The sequence below is a fragment of the Heterodontus francisci genome, chromosome 15 (genome assembly GCF_036365525.1).
Source record: "Heterodontus francisci isolate sHetFra1 chromosome 15, sHetFra1.hap1, whole genome shotgun sequence".
In the NCBI taxonomy this organism is placed as follows: domain Eukaryota; kingdom Metazoa; phylum Chordata; class Chondrichthyes; order Heterodontiformes; family Heterodontidae; genus Heterodontus; species Heterodontus francisci.
In genome coordinates, this window is record NC_090385.1 from 18,950,025 (window position 1) to 18,967,597 (window position 17,573).

Here is a 17,573-nt window from a genome sequence, read left to right on the forward strand (position 1 = left end):
TATGGTGATCTAAAATGTCCTTCCCTTTCCTGAAGGGCTAGGCTGCATTTGGGGTACATTTCCATGGGTTTTGGCAGCCTTCTGGCTCTTAGCTAAGCGGTGATTCTCCATGTGCTAGCATGGCTAGTTTTTTTCTTTTTTCATTCACGGAATGTGTGTGCTGCTGGCCAGGACGGCATTTATTGGCCAACCCCAGTTGCCCTTGAGAATGTGGTGGTGAGCGGCTGCCTTGAACTGCTGCAGTCAATGTGGTGTAGGTACACCCACACCGCTGTTAGGTAGGGATTCCAAGATTTGAACTTGTAACAGTGAAGGAATATCAATTTGGTTCCAAGTCAGGACGGTGTGTGACTTGGAGGGGAATATTGCAGGTGGTGGTGTTCCCATGCGACTACTGCCCTTGTCCTTCTGGGCAGTAGAGGTGAGGGTTTGGATGGTGCTGTCGAAGAAGCCTTGGCAAGTTGTTGCAGTGCATCTTGGAGATGGTACACAGGTCAGCCATGGTGCGCCGGTTTTGGAGAGAGTGAATGGATGGTGTGCCAGTCTACCAGGCTGCTTTGTCCTGGGTGGTGTCGGGTTTGTTGAGTATTGTTGGAGCCGCACCCATCCAGGCAAGTATTCCATCATACTCCTGACTTGTGCCTTTTTAGACAGTGGACAGGCTTTGGGAAGTCAGGAGGTGAGGCAGGCTAGTGAACATTAAAAGGCTATACGACCATGCAGCATCTATTTCGGACCAGATCCAGTCTACATTCTTATACTGGCAAAGGTACAAAAAAGGTTCACAAGATTGATACCAGAACTTATCTGGAAAGTCTGAACAGGCTTGGGGCTCTCTTTTCTTAAGAAAAGATAAGGCTAAGGGATGAACTGGTTAAGGTCTTTAAGATTATGGAAGGATTTGATAGGATAGGCATAGAATAATGTTTCCAGTCATAAGGGAGTCCAAATCTCTGAACCATAAATATAAGATAATCACTAATGAATGCAACAGGGAATTCAGGAGCAACTTCTTTACCCAGAGAGTGGTTATAATGTGGAATTTGCTATCACAAGGAGTAGTTCAGGTGAACAGCATAGATGCATTTAAGGGTAAGCTAGATAAACATATCAGGGAGAAAGGAATAGAAGAATATGCTGATAGGGTTAGATGAAGAGGGGTGGAGGAGACTCGTGCGGGGTATAAATGCCAGCATAGACCAATTGGGCGGAATGGCCCATTTCTGTGTCCCAGTTTATGTAATTCTATGTAACATTTTAGCAAAGGTCACAGGATAGTGCTAATGAATGATAATTCTGACCAATGACTTCCTACCAAAGGAACACACCACATAGTTCTGTAGCTGAGATTTGCTAAGAGTACAGAGCAGGGATCAAACAGACCTTTCAGGTCTATATGACTCACTAGTGACAAAATGCTAATTTACCCACTGAATCAGCAGGGGAGCCCATGAAAGTATTAATTGTGTACAAAGGGATTTATTCTCCAACACTCTATTGTGCATCTGTCTGTGGACAATTGCTTGTTGGGTAAACAGTTTTAAATATACTTAATTGGGTTTTAATGAGATTCCTAAGGCGACTTATATTAGTCAGACTGTGCATTCCTTTCAAAAATGGTAATCTTAAATTTGATTATGAATCCTGACTCAGCCTTTCAGTCACTTGAAAACCAGATGTGGAATATAATTGAGGGTAAGGGCAAGGAAGTGCTTCTATATAATTTGACTGCTTTCGCACCCCCACCTCCAACTCTTGTTTCAAAAGACTTGGCTGTGTGCACCCACTTTAATGAAATGTGCTTAACTCAATTGATTTCGAGGTCAATTGATAATCTTGCACGACACCCACAGCACTAAGAATTATCATGGTCTGTTCACAAACCTTACTTTGGCACCTCTTATGTTTTCTTTCCCATTATGCTGTTGAATATCGTATAAAACGTAATAATTACTTAACATGGACTGGAGTGGGAAGGCTGTGGAAATGTCCTAATCTTTAAGATCAGATCAAAAGTATTACAATCCATTATTAACACTGCTGCACTTATCCCTAGTGAGCTGGCTTCATTAAATGGATAAAGGAGTACTTTGTATTCCAATAGTTTCTAAATTATTGCTGAAAATAGAGACATTTTGCTGAAGCTTTTCGTCTTGCACTCATCAGGACAATTCGCAAGAATACCAATGTAAGGGAAAGCACCAGATTTATACTGTTGCTCAAATATGCTAAGAGTTTCTCTGCCACTGTTTACCGCAAGCCTACCTTCACTGGTCAGTACACGCGTTGGGATTCCTACAGTTCCACGCGCGATAGGATTGGCCTTATTGGCAATCTCGTAAATAGGACCTGAGCCATTTGCTTACCATGCAAGCCTGATGCTGAAATAGGGCGAATCAAAGGCATCCTGCGTGATAATGGCTACCCTGATCAGATCATTTCTCGTTGTATATCGTGCCAACTTATGAATGGGCCTCAGGCCGTCATTTTCGGCCCAGAAAAGTGCCCAGTCTACCTCAAGATTGTATCCCAAATATTTTGAGGTGAAGCTAGCTGTTTCACGCTATTACTATGCAGTAGCAACTCATGTGGTGTTTGCCACTAACAGAATGCTGCTATCAAGCCAAAAAGATGTTCTGCCTATCACAGAAATGAGTAATATATGAATTTCAATGCCAATGTGATGCTAGGTATATAGGCCGTGTGTCCCCAAAGACTGGCGGATTATATCAAACATGTCCCTTCAGCTGTTCGCAACGGGCAAGATACAGGCCGTTCCCAACCAGCCTATGCTTGCAAAACACAAAACACAGTGTCCAATATTAGATGTGATTCCACGATTGGACAACATTTTCTAAATAATCCTCAATGTGCTAAGAATTACGCTAACAACCAATTTAAGATGGTAAGTCAGGCTCGCAGTGTGGCGTATTTGCGCATAGTAGAAGCTACATATATTAATACAGGAGGGCTCTGTTCTTTACAGACAGAAAACACATCTACGCACATTGCACCTGTTTCAGTTAAACAAAATAAGTGACAGCCAGTCGCTGGTTCATTCCTCTGATCAAGGCATTTGCTTGTCAGAGTCAAGCTGCCTGGTTTAAATTTCAAACAAAGCTTGGCAGTTAACTGTCAGTCACCATAAACTGGTGCATTCTCCATGCCAATGCCTCTACCAATTAGAGTCCACTTGCCAACCAATCAGCACTCTCTTCTCATACGGTATAGATTTGTTGCTTTCCCTTACATTGGTATTCTTGCAAATTGTCCTGATGAGTGCAAGACGAAAAGCTTCGTCAAAATGTCACTACTTTCAGCAACACTCAAGTTCTGCACTACCAAATGATAATTTCAAAAATAATCGGGAATAAATGTAAGGTAGGTGCAAATAAACATTTTTTAAATTAACTCTATTAATGTCTGCCTTTAACTAAACATTATATTCCACAAATACTTTCCAAGAATCAAACACAACTCCATTTACAACTGGATATGTACATGTTTGTTTACAATGTCATAATCATCATGGCTGCCTCAACTCTATAAAACCATAAAAACAGTCAACGCCTCAAGAAATAGAATATTAACATTCAAGAGGTACGTGCAGCATATGTCCACAAAGTGTAAATTTATTAATCACAATTTTTATGTAACAGGGTTGTCCAACATACGGCCCGCAGGCCAGGATCTGGCCCGCCAAAGGTTTCCATCTGGCCGGCGGATGTATTTCAGAAATGAGAAATTTCCCATTGCCTTCTTCCAGACTGGCCTTTCAAAAACATCATGCTGTCACTTTCACAGCTGACAGCAGGAATAGTGCTTTTCCAACTTTGGACAGATTCGGAGTTTTCCTGTGGACTTTAAAAAAAAAAGTCAGAACCCACTGGAAAATCACGAATCTGTCCGAAGTTGGGAAAGCGCTATTCCTGCTTTCAACAAAAAAGTAACAGCGTAATGTTTTAAAAAAAACTGAGCGACCACAAACCCAGATGGTGTTTTCAGTTGTACTCTTAAGCTGCTATGCTGAGCACTCCTGCTCCCTGCAACTGTCAGAGAGAGTTGGGGTTAGGGAGGGTGGAGAGAGAGAAGGGGAACAGAGAGGGGGCAGAGAGAGAAAGAGGAGGGACAGAGAGATGGGGTACACAGAGAAAGGGGACAACACGGGGGTGGGGGGGGATGCACAGAGAGGGAGAGAGAGTGATCAAGATCACTCCTGACAGATGGACATCTATCTGGAATACTCTGCATCGCAACATTAAGTACTTGTGCAAGTAAAAAAATGCCAGCTATCTCACTAAATCAGTGTCCAATATAGTGACAAGAAATTTAGTCAATAAATTAATCTCCTCATTTAAAAATTCTTCACAAAAATGCACATTTGTTGTTGTCTTGTGTTACAGCCATTTGAGAGAGGTGTCTAGGGGTCCTACTCAGCCTTCACCGGGTCTTACTGTAACACGGTTTATGTTTAAACACACCGTGTTTTGAGCTCCCCCTTGGTGAATCCTTATTCACCGCTTTCCAAAGAAACAAGCACAAACAGGTTTTCTTAGGTTTAAAGAAGAAAAGTGAAATTTGTTAAAACTTAAACTAAAAACTCTAATTCGGTTAACACCTACGGATACATAACACACCCACACTAGCTTGCATACACGGTACACACATGCAGATAGGGACAGAAAAGAGCAGAAGAAAAAATAAGTGGAGACGTTTGAGGCAATATCTGAAGAGTAGTTATGTGTCTGCGAGCTCACTGTAGAGTCCTTGCTTGTAGGTAATTCTTGCTTTTCGTTGGGGCCCAGTATTCTTTTTAAACCTTGTTCACTGTAGGGGTTCCTCTTTTGGGGTTCATGCGTCTTCAATGGATTCTGAAGCTGGTGAGAAATAGATGGGAGCAGACAGTAAAGGCTTTTTCAGTCCAAGAGCTTTTTGCCAGTTCAAACACTGTCTCTACAATTTAAAATTCCCCAGGTTGGCCAGCAGGGTAGTCACGTGACTGGTATAACCACTTCTGGCTTAGTGTATTGGGTGGGTCAGGGAATGGTCCTGTATTCCAACACTAACTGCTAATATGCAAAAAATTCTTGTAACAGGCCTTCTTTTCTTCCCAGTAACAATTTGAAATTTAATGTCCATGTGGTGAAGTTAATGTGCCTCATTCTTGGCAGGTGTGGGCCTGCATGACACTTGATTAATAGTAACATAAATTTTTAATGCCTTTATCTTTCCGAAATTATCCCACTGGCCCCAGATGCAAGACAAAAATTGTAATGTGGTCCCTCAATGTGAAAACATTGGACAACCCTGTTATATAAAATCTATTCAGTACTGAAATACTCATGGTATTGTAATAGGGATTAAAGCAACAACTACTAATATTTATATAGCACCTTTAATGTAATAAAACATCCCAAGGTACTTTACAGGAACATTATAAAACAAAGTATGACACCGAGCCACAAAAGGAGATATTAAGACGGAACAGCAAAAGCTTGGTCAAACAGGTAGGTTTTAAGGAGGAAAGCGAGATGAAGAGGCAGAGACGCGCAGGGAAGGTATTCCAGAGCTTGGGGTCTAGGCAACTGAAGGTGTGACCACCAGTGGTGGAGCAATTAAAATCAGGGATGCACAAAAGGCAGAATTAGAGTGCAGATATCTTGGAGGGTTGCGGGGCTAGAGATTACTGAGACGCGGAGGAGCGAGGCTATGGAGGGATTTGAAAACAAGGATGAGAATTTTAAAATCAAGATGTTGCTTGACTGGGAGCTAATGTAGGACAGCGAGCACAGGGGTGATAGGGGAATGGGACTTGGTGCGAGTTAAGACACAGGCAGCAGATGACCTGAAATTTACAGAGAATAGAATGTGGGAGACCAGCCAGGAGTGCATTGGAATAGTCAAGTCTAGCGGTAACAAGGCATGATTGAGGGTTTCAGCAGCACATGAGCTGAGACAGGGGTAAAGTCAGGTGATGTAACGGAGGTAGAAATAGGCAGTCTTAGTGATGGCACAAATATGAGGTTGGAAGCTCATTTTGGGGTCAAATGTGACACCAAAGTTGCAAACAGACTGGCCTAATCTCAGACTGTTGCCAGGGAGCGGGATGGAGTCAGTAGCTAGGGAACGGAGTTTGGAGTGGGACCGAAAACCATGGCTTCAGTCTTCCCAATATTTAATTGGAGGAATTTTCTGTTCATCCAGTACTGGATGTCGGAAAAGCAGTCTGATAATTTGGCAACATTGGAGGAGTTGAGAGAAAGAGTGGTGAGGTAGAGCTGAGTGTCGTCGGCATACATTTGAAAACTAACACTGTGCTTTCAGATGATGTCACCGAGGGTGAAAATGCAAAGAATGAAGATCTGCAACCAAGTAATTCAAAAAAGCATGTACTCTTTGGTGCAAATGTGAATCCTGTCATTAAACTGATGTTCAAATTGCTTTGTATCCACTGAGCTGTCTGCCACCTTCCAATTCCAGTGTATACTATTCAACATTTTTTTCTATGCACACAAAAGCTTTGAAAATAGTTTCAAACAGGATTGGAATATTTATCATAGAGTCATTATGGCACAGAAGGAGGCTATTTGGCCCAGCGAGTCCATGCTGGCCCTCTGTAGACCAATCTAGTCAGTCCCATTTCCTGCTCTATCCCCATAGCCCTGCAAGTTTATTTCCCTTAAGTACCCATCCAATTTCCTTTTGAAATCGTTGGCCATCTCTGCTTTCACCACTCTCGTAGGCAGCGAGTTCCAGGTCGTTACCACTGGCTGCATATACACCCTGCATCTCTTTCCCAAAGCCTCAGATCTGTTTCCCCTAGCCCTTTTACCATCAGCTAATTGGAGCAGATTTTCTTTGTTTACCTTATCTAAACCTGTCATAATATTGTACACCTCTATCAAATCCCCCCTCAATCTCCGTTGCTCCAAGGAGAACAACCCCAGCTTCTCCAACCTAACCTTGTAGCTAAAAGCCCTCATCGCTGGAACCATTCTGGTAAATCTCCTCTGTACCTGCTCTAGGGCCCTCACATTCCTCCTAAAGTGTGGTGATCAGAAGCAGTACTCTAGTTATGGTCTAACCAGAATTTTATAAAGGTTCAACATAATTTCCCCGCTTTTGTACTCAATATCGCTTTATAACAAATCTGCTATTTTGTGTTTTACGTTCCAAGCTATCAATTTTGGCTTTGTAGTAGAACCTGTGCCTCTGAATAAGTTTGGAGCTCAAGCCCACCTCAGAGATTTGAGCACATAATCTAGGCTGACACCAGTGCATTACTGAATGAGTGCTGCACCATCAGAGGTGTTGTCTTTTAGATGCGACGCTGAACCAAAGCCCTGTCTTTGCTCTCGAATGGGCATAAAAGATTCCACAGCACTATTCAAAGAGGAGTTAGAAACATAGAAAATAGGAGCAGGAGTAGGCCATTCGGCCCTTCGAGCCTGCTCCGCCATTCATTATGATCATGGCTGATCATCCAACTCAGTAGCCTGTTCCTGCTTTCGCCCCATACGCTTTGATGCGTTTAGACCCAAGAGCTATATCTAACTCCTTTTTGAAAACATACAATATTTTGGCCTCAACTGCTTTCTGTGGTAGCGAATTCCACAGGCTCACCACTCTGTGGGTGAAGAAATTTCTCCTCATCTCAGTCCTGAAAGGTTTACCCCGTATCCTTAGACTATGACCCCTGGTTCTGGTCTCCCCCCACCATCGGGAACATCCTTCCTGCATCTACCCTGTCAAGTCCTGTTAGAATTTTATAGGTTTCTATGAGATCCCCCCCTCACTCTTCTGAACTCCAGCCACTATAATCCTAACTGACTCAATCTCTCCTCATACATCAGTCCCACCATCCCAGGAATCAGTCTGGTAAACCTTTGCTGCACTCCCTCTATAGCAAGAACATCCTTCCTCAGATAAGGAGACCAAAACTGCACACAATATTCCAGGTGTGGCCTCACCAAGGCCCTGTATAATTGCAGCGAGACATCCCTGCTCCTGTACTCGAATCCTCTCGCTATGAAGGCCAATATACTATTTGCCTTTTTTACCGCCTGTTGCACCTGCATGCTTACCTTCAGCGACTGGTGTACGAGAATACCCAGGACTCGCTGCATATTTTTTTTTTATTTCCAAAATATACTTTATTCATAAAAATCTGTAAAAATTACATTGCCAAACAGTTTCCAAACAGCACCAAAAAATACAAACATTGCAAGGGAGATCAGTTTCCTTCAATACTGTCATGAGTTTCTTCCCAACCCTTCCGTTTCACAATTGTCATGTCAATTACAGTTTTACATTTACAGCAATTCAGAATATTAACGATACAGTTCGAGGGGTTTCCCATGGATCCAGCCCCTCAGTCTAGCTTGGTGGGGGAACCTTACACTGTGGTCTTTCCCCATTGAGCCTTTGCTGCGGCTGCCCTAAGCTTTAGTGCGTCCCTCAGCACGTAGTCCTGGACCTTGGAATGTGCCAGTCTGCAACATTCGGTGGTGGACAACTCTTTGCGCTGGAAGACCAGCAAGTTTCGGGCAGACCAAAGGGCGTCTTTCACCGAATTTATCGTCCTCCAGCAGCAGTTGATGTTTGTCTCGGTGTGCGTCCCTGGGAACAGCCCGTAGAGCACAGACTCCTGTGTTACAGAGCTGCTTGGGATGAACCTTGACAAAAACCACTGCATCTCTTTCCACACGTGCTTTGCAAAGGCACATTCCAGGAGGAGGTGGGCGACCGTCTCTTCCCCACCACAGCCAACGCGGGGGCACTGTGCGGAGGGGGCGAGACTTCGGGTGTGCATGAAGGATCTGACGGGGAGGGCCCTTCTCACCACCAGCCAAGCTACGTCTTGGTGCTTGTTTGAAAGTTCTGGTGATGAGGCATTCCGCCAAATGAAGGACTCGCTGCATATTCCCCTCTCTCAGTTTATAGCCGTTCAGATAATCTGCCTTCCTGTTTTTGCTACCAAAGTGGATAACCTCACATTTATCCACATTATACTGCATCTGTCATGCATGAGCCCACTCACTCAACTTGTCCATATCACTCTGAAGTCTCTCTGCATCCTCCTCACAACTCACCCTCCCAGCCAGTTTTGTGTCATCTGCAAATTTGGAGATATTACATTTAGTTCCCTCATCTAAATCATTAATGTGTATTGTGAATAGCTGGGGTCCTATCACCGATCCCTGTGGTACCCCACTAGTCACTGCCTGCCATTCGGAAAAAGACCCATTTATCCTTACTCTTTGTTTCCTGTCCACCCACCAACCAATTTTCTAACCATCGCAATACACTACCCCCAATCCCATGCGCTTTAATTTTACATGCTAATCTCTTATGTGGGACTTTGTCGAAAGCCTTCTGAAAGTCCAAATAAACCACATCCACTGGCTCCCTCTCATCAACTCTACTAGTTACATCCTCGAAGAATTCTAGTAGATTTGTCAAGCATGATTTCCCTTTCGTAAATCCATGCTGACTCTGCTCGATTCTACCACTGTTCTCTAAGTGTTCTGCTATAAAATCTTTGATAATGGACTCTAGAATTTTCCCCACTACCGACGTCAGGCTGATTGGTCTATAATTCCCTACATTCTCTCTACCTCCCTTTTTAAATAGTGGGGTTACATTAGCTACCCTCCAATCAGTAGGAACTGTTCCAGAGTCTACAGAATCTTGGAAGATGTCCACAAATGCATCCACTATTTCTCCCGGTGTCCAAGCTAACATTTAGTCCTTGACCAACACCAATAAAATACACTATCTGGTCCTTCCTCTCATTGATTGTGGGACCATACTCTGCACGAAGTGGCTGCCACATTTGCCTACAATACCACAGTGACTTCACTTCAAAATATAACTTTCTTTACTTCTATCTATTAGCCTTGGAATTATTTCTTCTGATATGTCACTTACTCAAACATGCAGGAGAATTTGATGCACAACATCCTGCTTACAAGGGACTGAAGTCCTGACAAAAGATTTCAAAGCTAAAGAAGGGTCACTGACCTGAAACGTTAACTCTGCTTCTCTCTCCACAGATGCTGCCAGACCCGCTGAGTATTTCCAGCATTTCTTGTTTTAGAGTCATAGAGTTATACAGCACAGAAACAGGCCCTTCGGCCCATCGCGTCTGCGCCGACCATCAAGCACCCATCCAATCTAATCCCATTTTCCAGCACTTGGCCCATAGCCTTGTATGCTATGACATTTCAAGTACTCATCTAAATACTTCTTAAATGTTGGGAGGGTTCCTGCCTCTACCACCCCTTCAGGCAGTGCGTTCCAGATTCCAATCACCCTCTTGGTTAAAAAATTTTTCTTCAACTCCCCTCTAAACCTCCTGCACCTTACCTTAAATCTATGCCCCTTGGTTATTGCCCCCTCTGCTAAGGGAAAAAAATTCTTCCTATCTTATCAATGCCCCTCATAATTTTGTATACCTCAATCAGGCCCCCCCCTCAGCCTTCTGGTGACCAGAACTGTACACAGTACTCCAGCTGTGGCCTAACTAGCGTTTTATACCACTCCATCATAACCTCCCTGCTCTTGTATTCTATGCTTTGGCTAATAACAGATTTGCAGCATCTGCAGTATTTTGCTTTTATTTCAAAGCTGATGCCTTGGTACCAAAGAAAAATGTTTAATTGAACTTTAACCAAATGATCCTTCTCATCAAATATTTGCATTTCTTTTGAAATTAGCTGTGCTTTGTTCATTTTTTTGCAATCTTCCCTCAGTCTTTTGAAGGGATTAGTTAGCTCCAATTAGTTAATCATTGCAAATATGTTCCAGAATAAGGACTGAAATCATCTCACCCCCTTTTTGGATTTCTGGTTGTTTGTTAGGACCAGTTTTTTATATACTTAAAATTTCTTAAAATTTTAAATTTTCAATCATTTTTGCTGCTTCCTTTCATTTCATTTTGCTTCCCATCTCTGATTTGATTTGGGTTTTTTTCTCTTTGCAACTAGCCAGTGAAAGAAGTAGACAACTGACCAGATGGGAGGATAGAGAACTGGGCTGGGATTGTGCAAAGATGGCGAGCAGAAAAGCAAATTGGCCTTGGAACAGGAAGAGACAGTTGGGGAGGGCAAGAGAGCATATGGGGAGTCCAGAAGGACAGAACAGCAGAAAATTGATTTCCCACACTGCCACTTTTGGCAAGGAGAAACACACAGTTTAGCAGAGCAGACTGTGCAAACAAAATGTTTTCCCAGGGGTAAAAACTAAGTTTACTGCAGCAGTTGCGCATTCTGGAACACCTTTTTTAGTTTGCAGTTTGCTTATGATGGTCTCCAAATAAAAATAAACACTTTCTTCCATTGTAGAAAGACATACTGCCAGACAACTGATTTCAAGTAGTTGAGAGAATGTGTTTAGCTATTTAGCCTCATCTCAATATAAACTATTCATCTCATTCTTAAGTCCCCATGCAGTGTGCACTATTCTACATGACTGAAGCAAGCAGTCAAGAGACTTGCCACTGTGACTGCTGGAGGGTGTATGACAGCACATTTGGGTTGCCAATTCCTGCAGACTGCCAAACATTTGTTTCCTCCCTCCCCCTCCCAATAAAAGAAGTGAAGATTTCTAAACAATTTTCCATCATTAGCCCTTTTTTACTTTTAATAGAAGAATATTTTGTGCAATATAGATTATGCTGTGTGGTGATTTTAAATATAACAAAACTAAATGCAGTTGTATTAGGTTTATTGTCTGTCTATTCCAGACACTAATACCTGGCCTAGTATGAAATTTGGACTGATCTATCTACTGATCCATATAAGTTATACATTGCAATTAGCAATATTGTGATGTATTAATTAGAAAATCATTAAATCTACCTATAGTTTTTTCCTGTTTTTTTCCCTTCCTTCCCTGATGGTCATGACAGACTAGCAGCCTGGCCAAGAGTACATTCTTTATGTGTGAGTCTAAGCAGCGCCAACCAGCTATTTGACTATGGGTCATGTCATGACTGAAGTTTGATTCTGCTCTCAACTAATGCACCTGCGCACATTTTGTGCAGGGGTGAACTGGAACAGGAACCCTGGATGATTTCCCTATTCCCACAACAGCCTCCTGGAGGTACTGAGGGCAATTATACTGCCAATCCCCACACCCAGGCCAGCTGCCCTGGTGCCGATCAATGTCACAGAGCATATGTTTACAATTTTGTCATTTCCTTCAATCCTGGTATTTTTTTCAGAAATTTTATTTTGGCTGTCTCAAAAACACAACCATTTTTTCTGCCTGCTGCAATTGTACTGAAAAATAGACTGATCCTTATGTTTGTGGGCTTTACAGACTGTGATTATGACATAACCTTTGTAGCTGTTTAGTTCAGGAACTGGTATTGGTGCTGCAGAAATGATGGATGGAAAAGTCAGTTTCCTAAATACGAGAAGCTCAGAGTAATCTGAAGTGTGCTGTGGTTGCTGTATTGTACACTTTGAATCCATTATGGATTCTTCAGTTTTCTATGCGGTTGCTCTCATCCCCTGCTTTTCTCTCTTCACAGGGAACTGCAGGACGAATTAGGGTTGGTCTTTGGTTGCTTTTAGATATATTTTTGGCTTTTGTGTCTCACTACTCTCAGAAGTGAGTCCTTTGTGTGTCCTTGAAAGTGTTCCTGTTCGCCCTGATTTTGAGGCATCCAGGGCCCAAAGAATTCTTAACCCAGCTCTGTGTGTCAGACTCCCCCTTTGCACTAAGTAACAGCAGCTCTGAGGAATTTCCCTAGTGTATTATTGAGTTAGCCTGGACAGGATTCCTACGAACTGATTTTAATCCCTTATGTATTGCGACTGAGTTAAAGGAGCCAATATCAAGTCAAAACGAGACAGAAATGTTTATTTTGTGTCACCAAAGAACATTTCAGTTTGCTGTAATGTAATCTGCGCAAATGATTAATGCAAATTGAATATTTGGAGACATAGAAACATTAGTCAGAAGAAGGCCATTCAGCCCATCGAGTCCAGAGACGATCTCTCAAGGTTGCTGTCTTCTCTTCCTTCTTACTAGGGTCATCAATCCCATCAGTCAGACTGCAGGACTCTATAGTTAATTCTGCTACCGAGAAGCAACATTCCTATTAGTATTTTAATTTCTTTTTGTACCAGCATCATTACTAAACAGTTAAGAACTACTTTCCTGATGATTGAGTGGGTAAACATACTGTCTGCTGTAGTACTGAGCCCCACAGAACTAGTTCCTGGATTTGTTCCCTGATCTTTGTTGAATTAGCTGCTCTCAGGTGGGACAGGCTGTGCAACTGGCCTCTATGCCTTTGAGTTATAGAAGGGAAATGTCAGTTTGCCATCCTATGTAGATCAGTCACTGTCTCACGACCTGCTCAATCATGCTACGTTTGTTGTCGTCAATACCATTACCAGGCAATAGGGATTATTCGCAGTCCACTCAGCTAGCTTGTGTTCCTACCTTACTATGCTGTGACAGTCATTTTTTTTATTCAGTCATGGGATGGCTAGACCAGCATTTATTGCCCATCCATAATTGCCTTTGAGAAGGTGGTGGTGAGCTGCCTTCTTGAACCGCTGCAGTCCTTGGGGTGTAGGTACACTGACAGTGCTGTTAGGAAGGAAATTCCAGATTTTGACCCAGCGACAGTGAAGGAATGGTGATATAGTTCCAAGTCAGGATGGTGTGTGGTTTGGAGAGGAACTTGCAGGTGGTGGTGTTCCCACGCATCTGCTGCCCTTGTCCTTCTAGGTGGTAATGGTCATGGGTTTGGAAGGTGCTGTCTAAGGAGCCTTGATGAGTTGCTGCAATGCATCTTGTAGATGGTGTACACTGCTGCCACTGTGCGCCGGTGGTGGAGGGTAGTGAATGTTTAAGGTGGTTGATGGGGTGCCAATCAAATGGACTGCTTTGGTCTGGATGGTGTCGAGATTCTTGACTGTTGTTGGAGCTACACTCATCCAGGCAAGTGGAGAGTATTCCATCACACTCCTGACTTGTGTCTTGTAGATGGTGGACAGGCATTGGGGAGACAGGAGTTGAGTTACTCGCCACAGAATTCCCAGCCTCTGATCTGCTCTTGTAGCCACAGCATTTGTGTGGTTGGTCCAGTTCAGTTTCTGGTCAATGGTGATCCCCAGAATGTTGATAGTAAGGGATTCAGCGGTGGTAATGCCATTGAACATCAAGGGGAGATGGTTAGTTTCTCTCTTGTTTGAGTTGGTCATGAGATGCCTGGCACTTGTGTGGCGCAAATGGTACTTGCCACTTATCAGCCCAAGCCTGGATGTTGTCCAGGTCTTTCTGCATATGGACATGGACTGCTTCAGTATCTGAGGAGTTGTGAATGGTGCTGAACATCATGCGATCATCAGTGAACATCCCCGCTTCTGACCTTATGATGGAGGGAAGACCATTGATGAAGAAGCTGAAGATGGTTGGACCCAGGACACTACCCTGAGGAACTCCTGCAGTGATGTCCTGGGACTGAGATGATTGACCTCCAACAACCACAAACATCTTCCTTTGTGCTAGGTATGACTCCTACCAGTGGAGAGATTTCCCTTTGATTCCCATTGACTCTAGTTTTGCTATGGCTCCTTGCTGCCATTCTCAGTCAAATGCTGCCTTGTTATCAAGGCAGTCGCTCTCACCTCACGTCTGGAGTTCAGCTCTTTTGTCCATGTTTGGACCAAGGCTGTAATAAGGTCAGGAGTTGAGTGGCCCTAGACTGCAGGACTCTATAGTTGCTTCCGAGAAGCAACCCCTATATACACACTATCCAGTGATTCCCCTGCTGGGAAATGTGCATGTGTGGATGAGAACACAACTGGGCTTGGGTATGATGCTTGTCACAGTCGAGTAGCCCATGATCTCTCACTATCCAAGATCAATAATGAAGGATATCTCTGGGGTGAGCTACCATGTGTTGCTGATGCCTATGAGACATGCCCCAGCAGAGTTTGTATCTTCGGGAAAGGAGGGGAAAAATTTAATGTACCCTTTGAATTGTTAATTAAATTACTTCAAATTAATGCTAAATAGAAATTCTTATTTCATACCATCGCGTCAGAGAGCCAACAGCTTACTATGGAGGCCTGGTACAATAAGCTGCATAAGCCGGTTCCCTATGCCTTGTAGATCAGTTGCCTCCTCATTGTATCTAATCAATCACAGCCAATCCCACTATCTACTGTCATGGTTCTAAAAGCCAGTCACAATTTTAAATTTTTTTGATATAGCAGGCATAGAGATGTTTCCACTTGTGGTGGAAACTAAAACTAGGAGCCATAGGTATGAACTGTTCACTGATAAATCCAATGGGGAATTCAGAATAAACTTTTTTACTTAGAAAATGGAAATTGCTACCTCAAGGAGTAGTTGAGGCAAACAGCATAAATGCATTTAAGAGGAAGCTGGATAAAGACTTGAGGGGGATTTGGAATAGAAGGTTATGATGAAGAGGGGGGTGGAAGGAGGCTTGTTTGGAGCATAGATACTACCATAGGCTGTTTGAGACAAATGGCCAGTTTCTGTGCAGTACATTCAATGTAATTCTGTGTACTTTTGCATTGTGCAATCGCAGTCAGTCACACTCCACCCCATTTCCGTTCTTGGTATTCTCATCTAACATCTACCAGATCCGTTGCAGTCCATGCTGGCCAGTTTTACGTAGCTGCTGCCAATGAAGGTCAGTCACACTGTCCTACTACCTGCTTATCCGTGATGGTGGATATTAATTAAATTACCAATGTTTCCTGTCATGTTATGAAGATCCATCAGTCAATCTTATTGATTAACTGCCATGCTACAGTGAATGCACCAGTCTTATTTGCTGACTTGGGATGTGTGTTAGTCAGTGTGTGAGGTCATTCACTCATTTACATTTACTATTATGCTATGGATGTTTATTACAGCCAGTGCATTAGCTGCTCACAAGGCATTATAAATCAATCACAATTCACCCAGCTCATTTACATTGCTACTTTGCTGTGTGTGTGGTGTGACTGTCATTTGCTGTCAGTCCCATCAGGTTCACAACACTCCCAAATTGTGCTAATCCTGTTAACCTACCCATTATGAGGCATGTTTATGCTATCCAGTGATCCAACGTTAGAAAATATACATACATGGTTGTCCGTTGAGAATAGGACTGGGCTTGGGTATGATGCTTGTTCTAGTCAAATAGCCTGTCACCCCTCACTGTCTAAAGTCACTGATGAAGAATGGAGTGAAGTCCCAGAGGATTGCTGCTGCCCATGGGCCAGTAGCGTTGACATCTTCAGGAAAGGAGAGAAAATTGAATGTGCTTTTTGAATTGTTAAGTTTGTTGTAGTTAATAAGCATTTCCACTTCCCATTGGTCCCAATATAATGGTGAACCATACTAACCAGATGTTATCTATGATGTGGTCAGTCAACTCCTCCTACTACCTGACTACCATGTGATGGTTGGTGATCATAGCCTTTAATGCTTGCTTGCTGTGATGGAGGCAAGCACAGCGATTCACATTATCTGCCAATTGTACCACCATCATAGCCCGACCCATTGTGTTATATTTATCAGGCTATGATGATGAGCCCCAACTGTGAGCTAGCATGCCATGATCAGCTATTATTGTTACCTGCTCCCCAGCCCCACTGTGCAGGGAGGCCAGTGATTTTACCATGTGTGCATAAACATTTGATCCTATACTTGGGTACAATTTTTAATACATCAAAATTGTATTGAAACATTCTATGAATGTGAAAGATGGAATTCTGGGACTATTTGGACTTAATATAATTATTAATCCACCTTAATGAACAGTGATGTTTCATAATGGGACCTCAGATGACTAGAAGTGGTATATTACTCAATATTATCCCAAGAACAAATGAAAAAAAATTAAGTGAATGGTCGAACCTGGATTGGACAGTGGGTGAGACCTTAGTTATTGTTTGTGAATGAGAAAGGCCACTTGCTAATCTAGATTGCAAATTAATTAGAAATGCATTAGCAACACATTTCACAGTCAGTCCTAGCTTCTATTTATCAGAATGAAAAATTAAAGCTACATTCTGTATCTTGTACTATATCTTAAGCTTACATGACTTTATTATGCTATGCCAGCAATCTGTTGTGCTCTCTTGAAGAATACAGTTGATACAAATTTAATTGTATTGGGTTGCAGTCTGTAATTAATTCCTTGTAGTTACAATTTATTTTGTAGTATTTTTGTGAACTCTAATGCTGGTTTCCAGGTTTAACTGCAAATAATTTGAGGTTTCCATGTTATGAAATTGTTCTTTGTCTCTAAAGATTAGAATCACGTTGCTTTCTCAGTTGACTTTTTTCTACAATGTGTACAGTCCAAGCTCCCAACTGTGTTTTCACAGCTTATTCATTTAGACTTAGGTATCATCCTTGTTCCTGTCCTTTGTGCTGTCTCAAGTTCATTGAAAGGTAAGTTCATCACAACTGGATGCAATATTCGAAGTGCAGTCTCACCAACAAGCATTCAGCATCCCATTAATGCATTTTAATACTATGCTTTGTTACCACTTTTTCATGTAATTTGAACATATTACATGACC

The 17,573-nt window shown here is 42.6% G+C and overlaps 1 protein-coding gene across 6 annotated transcripts in view; it reads left to right on the forward strand.

The window, feature by feature from the left end:
• Positions 1-17,573, forward strand: part of zbtb33 (zinc finger and BTB domain containing 33) — a 156,223-nt gene that overhangs the window by 25,734 nt on the left and 112,916 nt on the right. The window contains exon 3 of one of the 6 annotated variants that reach the window (XR_010976426.1): positions 6,325-6,420. The exons of the other annotated variants lie outside the window; for them this stretch is intronic. The gene's annotated coding sequence lies outside the window, so the exon portion shown is untranslated. Of the gene's footprint in view, positions 1-6,324; positions 6,421-17,573 lie in introns of those variants that run through there. 6 annotated transcript variants of the gene reach the window in all.